This window comes from Penaeus chinensis, chromosome 39 (genome assembly GCF_019202785.1).
Source record: "Penaeus chinensis breed Huanghai No. 1 chromosome 39, ASM1920278v2, whole genome shotgun sequence".
In the NCBI taxonomy this organism is placed as follows: Eukaryota; Metazoa; Arthropoda; class Malacostraca; order Decapoda; family Penaeidae; genus Penaeus; species Penaeus chinensis.
Window position 1 is genome coordinate 20,211,477 of NC_061857.1, and position 7,500 is coordinate 20,218,976.

A 7,500-nucleotide genomic window follows, 5' to 3' on the forward strand; every position below is an offset into this window, starting at 1 on the left:
CCATTTGGTCGTTACTTTTGTTGATAGCATGAGTACTTGTCAGGGAGGGTAGTCATATCTGTTTCAATGCATTATTGCATTGTTTCATCTTCTAAACTTTTAGTGTTTTGTAAAGAATCAATAATAAAAACGAATTAAAATTGTGGAAAGTAAAAGGAAGACTGTATCTTGAATACAAATTATCTGTTCAAAAATAAAAAACTGAATGGTGGAAATCTGAAATTTCAGCAGAAAAAAACACTATATCCAGAAGAGAAAGAAAAAAGAAAAAAAAACACACTACTCCCCTAAAATGTATTTGCTGCTAATGGCCTTAGCTGTTGACATGCAGGTAATTTTAAATAATTAATCAATCCTTTTCGTGTCTCAGACCTTTTCCTTGCCTGCGTTTCCAACAGTAAGTACGGGGTCACCACTTGTCAAGCCTTGTCTCCAGAAATTTCCCTTGATCCCTAACATACCAGTAAGTCTTTTGGATGTAATACAGGACTTCTGTCATCTGGAACATTCTAAATGTTCTCGATAGATTCATTGTCTTTTTTCAAATGTTGACTGTATGTTCATGTATTTGGGCTTGATTAACAAGGCGGATTTAGCCACTGAGTTTAATCATAATAATATAATAAAAGAATAATGATAACATTATTAATAACAAAATGATACTGGTGAATATGTTGGTAATGATTATAATGATAATAATAATAGTAATAATTCTAGTAATAAAAATGATTAAACCATAATATTAATAACAATACTAAAGATGATGATAAATACAACAATAACTTTAATAACAATACCAACCCCAAAATCCATTCCTGGGGGGGAGGGGGCCACTGGGAGTAAAGTCTGCCATATAAAACCCTATAAAAGAAGAAAGGAAGAGAGTTGGACCTCAGGCCTCACCGTAACTAATTTTACATGGTCTTTTCTTCCATTTCCTTTTCCTTTTCTTTATCGCCCTCTCCTGTCCACTTATCCTAATCGTTAACTTATTTTCCTCTTTCCGCCACAATACTTTACCATAGTCCTATATGACTTTTGATGTATAGCACACATTTATTTTAATCATTAACCATTAATAACAAAACATCTGCTACTACTATTACTTTTATCATTGTCATTAACTATCATTAACATTATTATCACCATCATCATGAGAGAAAGAAAGATTACATTTTACTGTAGTTTCCCCCAACATCTAACCTCGTCTTCTTTGTACCTTTTATTTGGATCTTGAGGGGTGACTTGTGTGCAATCTTGTAATACACACACACACACACACACACACACACACACACACACACACACACACACACACACACACACACACACACACACACACACACACACACACGTGCACACATACACACACACACACACATAGGCACACGCATATATATATATATATATATATATATATATATATATATATATATATGTGTGTGTGTGTGTGTGTGTGTGTGTGTGTGTGTGTGTGTGTGTGTGTGTGTGTTACAAGATTACACATAAGTTACCCCTCAAGATCCAAATAAAAGGTACAAAGACGATATTATTATTTCCATGAATAAAGGAATAAAGAATAAAGAGGGAGAAAGGGAGGGAAAGGAGACTTAAGGAAGAAAAAAGGGAGAGGGAGATAGGGAGGAAAAGGAGACTTTAGGAAGAAAGAGGGAGAGGAAGAAGACTTAGGGAAGAAATGAGGAAGGGAGAAAGGGAGAGGAAGGAGACTTAAGGAAGAAATGAGGAAGGGAGAAAGGGAGAGGAAGGAGACTTAAGGAAGAAATGAGGAAGGGAGAAAGGGAGAGGAAGGAGAATTAAGGAAGAAATGAGGAAGGGAGAAAGGAAGAGGAAGGAGACTTAAGGAAGAAATGAGGAAGGGAGGAAGGAGACTTAAGGAAGAAATGAGGAAGGGAGAAAGGAAGAGGAAGGAGAATTAAGGAAGAAATGAGGAAGGGAGAAAGGAAGAGGAAGGAGACTTAAGGAAGAAATGAGGAAGGGAGAAAGGCAGAGGAAGGAGACTTAAGGAAGAAATGAGGAAGGGAGGAAGGAGACTTAAGGAAGAAATGAGGAAGGGAGAAAGGAAGAGGAAGGAGAATTAAGGAAGAAATGAGGAAGGGAGAAAGGAAGAGGAAGGAGACTTAAGGAAGAAATGAGGAAGGGAGGAAGGAGACTTAAGGAAGAAATGAGGAAGGGAGAAAGGAAGAGGAAGGAGAATTAAGGAAGAAATGAGGAAGGGAGAAAGGAAGAGGAAGGAGACTTAAGGAAGAAATGAGGAAGGGAGAAAGGCAGAGGAAGGAGACTTAAGGAAGAAATGAGGAAGGGAGGAAGGAGAATTAAGGAAGAAATGAGGAAGGGAGAAAGGGAGAGGAAGGAGACTTAAGGAAGAAATGAAGAAGGGAGAAAGGAAGAGGAAGGAGACTTAAGGAAGAAATGAGGAAGGGAGGAAGGAGACTTAAGGAAGAAATGAGGAAGGGAGAAAGGAAGAGGAAGGAGACTTAAGGAAGAAATGAGGAAGGGAGAAAGGCAGAGGAAGGAGACTTAAGGAAGAAATGAGGAAGGGAGGAAGGAGACTTAAGGAAGAAATGAGGAAGGGAGAAAGGAAGAGGAAGGAGACTTAAGGAAGAAATGAGGAAGGGAGAAAGGAAGAGGAAGGAGACTTAAGGAAGAAATGAGGAAGGGAGAAAGGCAGAGGAAGGAGACTTAAGGAAGAAATGAGGAAGGGAGAAAGGAAGAGGAAGGAGAATTAAGGAAGAAATGAGGAAGGGAGAAAGGCAGAGGAAGGAGACTTAAGGAAGAAATGAGGAAGGGAGGAAGGAGACTTAAGGAAGAAATGAGGAAGGGAGAAAGGAAGAGGAAGGAGACTTAAGGAAGAAATGAGGAAGGGAGAAAGGAAGAGGAAGGAGACTTAAGGAAGAAATGAGGAAGGGAGAAAGGCAGAGGAAGGAGACTTAAGGAAGAAATGAGGAAGGGAGAAAGGAAGAGGAAGGAGAATTAAGGAAGAAATGAGGAGGGAAGGGGAGAGAAGGGAGAGGAAGGAGACTTAAGGAAGAAATGAGGAAGGGGAGGAAGGGAGGACTTAAGGAAGAAATGAGGAAGGGAGGAAGGGAGAGGAAGGAGAATTAAGGAAGAAATGAGGAAGGGAGAAAGGAAGAGGAAGGAGAATTAAGGAAGAAATGAGGAAGGGAGGAAGGAGACTTAAGGAAGAAATGAGGAAGGGAGGAAGGAGACTTAAGGAAGAAATGAGGAAGGGAGAAAGGAAGAGGAAGGAGAATTAAGGAAGAAATGAGGAAGGGAGAAAGGGAGAGGAAGGAGACTTAAGGAAGAAATGAAGAAGGGAGAAAGGAAGAGGAAGGAGACTTAAGGAAGAAATGAGGAAGGGAGGAAGGAGACTTAAGGAAGAAATGAGGAAGGGAGAAAGGAAGAGGAAGGAGAATTAAGGAAGAAATGAGGAAGGGAGAAAGGCAGAGGAAGGAGAATTAAGGAAGAAATGAGGAAGGGAGAGGAAGGAGACTTAAGGAAGAAATGAGGAAGGGAGAAAGGAAGAGGAAGGAGAATTAAGGAAGAAATGAGGAAGGGAGAAAGGAAGAGGAAGGAGAATTAAGGAAGAAATGAGGAAGGGAGAAAGGGAGAGGAAGGAGACTTAAGGAAGAAATGAAGAAGGGAGAAAGGAAGAGGAAGGAGACTTAAGGAAGAAATGAGGAAGGGAGGAAGGAGACTTAAGGAAGAAATGAGGAAGGGAGAAAGGAAGAGGAAGGAGAATTAAGGAAGAAATGAGGAAGGGAGAAAGGAAGAGGAAGGAGACTTAAGGAAGAAATGAGGAAGGGAGGAAGGAGACTTAAGGAAGAAATGAGGAAGGGAGGAAGGGAGAGGAAGGAGAATTAAGGAAGAAATGAGGAAGGGAGAAAGGAAGAGGAAGGAGACTTAAGGAAGAAATGAGGAAGGGAGAAAGGAAGAGGAAGGAGACCTAAGGAAGAAATGAGGAAGGGAGAAAGGGAGAGGAAGGAGAATTAAGGAAGAAATGAGGAAGGGAGAAAGGGAGAGGAAGGAGACCTAAGGAAGAAATGAGGAAGGGAGAAAGGCAGAGGAAGGAGACTTAAGGAAGAAATGAGGAAGGGAGAAAGGAAGAGGAAGGAGACTTAAGGAAGAAATGAGGAAGGGAGAAAGGAAGAGGAAGGAGACCTAAGGAAGAAATGAGGAAGGGAGAAAGGGAGAGGAAGGAGAATTAAGGAAGAAATGAGGAAGGGAGAAAGGGAGAGGAAGAGACAAGGAAGAAAGGGGGAGAGATAGGAGCCTTAAAGAAGAGGGGGGGGGGTAGAAAAGGAAGGAAACAAGGAAAAAATGGGGAGAGGGAGAAGACTAGGGAGAAAGGTAGAGGAAGGAGACTTAAAGAAGAAAGGGAGAGACTTAAAGGGGAAAAGGGGGGGGGGGGTAGAGGGTTTCAAGAGAAATGGAGATGCCGAAGGGAAGAGAGGGATGGGAGAAGGGAACAGGGAGGGCATGGAGGTAGGGCTCAGAGAAAAAAGGGGATTGAGGGAAAAGATACAAAAGTTGGAATATCAACAACCCCTGTGGGTCTTCGTCACTTACACCCTTTTTTGTTGCTGTTTTCTTTTTTTAGGAGCGTTTATGGTGAGTCGGAACTTTGCTTAAAGTAGATCCGTTTGACATTTCTTTTGAGCAGTGATATTCAGCAGATTGCTATCGGTGTGCTATCCATTCCAAGGACACTTTAATTAAAATACAGATTTTTAAATTATTTCTAGGCAGAGTGTCATCTTTTTTTTTTTTTATCATTTCAGTAAATGCCGCTGTAATCCTCTTGTGGAATGCCTTTTTTCAAATTATTTCTTAATATCTTTTAGCATCAAGAAAATGTTCCCTGCCAAACGACAAATCAAAACATGTAGAGTTGCGAATATGTTATATATATGGCTTTACCCAATTATAAGTCTGCGTGAAAAATATATATTTATATTAAAAATGTAACATGTTTACCTCATTTGGAGAACAAATGAATAAGATCGCTGTCATGAAACAACTGACATTCACAAACAGAAACTGCAAGCGTCTCTAATTTGTCCGAATGCCGAAGGCTCGCAAGGCAAAGATCACTGTTACGAAATTAGCCGGAGGCTGTGGAACGGTAAACCACGGAATTTTTTTTAGACTGGATTACATCCCAGGCTCTGGGGGTGTGACAACGAAACAATACACATACAGTATGTATATATATATATATATATATATATATATATATATATATATATATATATGTGTGTGTGTGTGTGTGTGTGTGTGTGTGTGCGTGTGTGTACGTATGTACATATACATACATAATTCTATGTGTGTGTGTGTGTGTGGATTGATATTGAATGCATTAATGTTCAGTAAATATTTGCATCTGCAGTATGCGTCCAAGCGATGGCCATGGCGCCCTGTGCATCTGGGACCGCTGGCAATAAAGGCGGAATAAAGTAAGGAAAACGCACAACCCGAATGGCGACAGCGCACCCGGCCGCCGGAGGTGCCACGTTTACCCGTAATGCCAAGGTCTGTGCCACTCATAAGGAGCTTTCAGTGCCTGGGGCTTGTTAGGATGTCGTTATGTAACCAACAGTGCCGGTGGAAAGTCGACGCGTCAGTAAACCATGTGACTGACCCTTGCTCCTCTCTCTCTCTCTCTCTCTCTCTCTCTCTCTCTCTCTCTCTCTCTCTCTCTCTCTCTCTCACACACACACACACACACACACACACACACACACACACACACACACACACACACACACACACACACACACACACTCATATACCACCATAAACATTACAGACACACAGACCTAATCACACACACAATATATATTATTTCGATTCACTAAGTCACTTCAACTTCTATTAGGGCCTCGATACTTACGTTATGGATCACTCAAATAAGCCAAAATAAGTAAGTGTCTTTTATTTAAAAGCTGAACTAGAAAAAGCGCATTCAGCCGCTGTGCATCGCTTAGAAAATAATTTCCGCGTAATAGGAGGAGCCATGACCGTAGCCTTGGTTTAATTTTGTTCTTGCCGGCTTCTCATGCAGGACATACTGACGACGGATGACTTTGCGATTTTTGAAAGCGGAGAAATAAATATAGGTCGATAGATTGATAGAGAGGTTGGTAGGTAGATTTCGTATTAGGAAAAATGGATATTGTAAATCAACTGATAGGGAGATTGACATATATAAAAGATAGCGATAGACAAACATATAGAACTAGACAGATAGATAGATATATACACATACATAAAATATCTTGCATTTTATCGTGTACACACTCGACGGGAGCTGATAGGGGCGAGGAGGCTTATTATCAATCATCTATATAACAAAAAAGAGAAACCCATAGTGACAGTGGACACTCGGCGCACAGAATGCTTCCAAGGCTGAGAGATCACCAGCTCGTCGCCCGAAGGAAACGGCGGTGAGGCAATTCGCACGAGAGAGACACTTTCAGAGACTTTGCAGGGAAGCGGCGCTCGGGAGGAACTGGGGTTTGAGGCGAGGGAGGGACTCGGGAGGAAGGTGAGGGAGGACTCGGGTTTGAGGCGAGGGAGGGACTCGGGAGGAAGGCGAGGGAGGGACTCGGGTTTGAGGCGAGGGAGGGACACGGGAGGAAGGCGAGGGAGGGACTCGGGTTTGAGGCGAGGGAGGGACACGGGAGGAAGGCGAGGGAGGGACTCGGGAGGAAGGCGAGGGAGGAACTGGGGTTTGAGGCGAGGGAGGGACTCGGGAGGAAGGTGAGGGAGGGACTCGGGTTTGAGGCGAGGGAGGGACACGGAAGGAAGGCGAGGGAGGGACTCGGGTTTGAGGCGAGGGAGGGACACGGGAGGAAGGCGATGGAGGGACTCGGGTGGAAGGCGAGGGAGGGACTCGGGAGGAAGGCGAGGGAGGGGCGAGGGTTTAAGGCGAGGGAGGCGAGGGAGGGACTCGGGTTTAAGGCGAGGGAGGGACTCGAATTTGGAGCGAGGGAGGGACTGGGGTTTGAGGCGAGGGAGGCGAGGGAGGGACTCGAATTTGGAGCGAGGGAGGGACTGGAGCGAAGGGAGGCGATGGAGGCGAGGGAGGCGAGGGAGGGACTGGGGTTTGAGGCGAGGGAGGCGAGGGAGGGACTCGAATTTGGAGCGAGGGAGGGACTGGGGTTTGAGGCGAGGGAGGGACTCGAATTTGGAGCGAGGGAGGGACTGGGGTTTGAGGCGAGGGAGGCGAGGGAGGGACTCGAATTTGGAGCGAGGGAGGGACTGGAGCGAAGGGAGGCGAGGGAGGCGAGGGAGGGACTCGAATTTGGAGCGAGGGAGGGACTGGGGTTTGAGGCGAGGGAGGCGAGGGAGGGACTCGAATTTGGAGCGAGGGAGGGACTGGGGTTTGAGGCGAGGGAGGCGAGGGAGGGACTCGAATTTGGAGCGAGGGAGGGACTGGGGTTTGAGGCGAGGGAGGCGAGGGAGGGACTCGAATTTGGA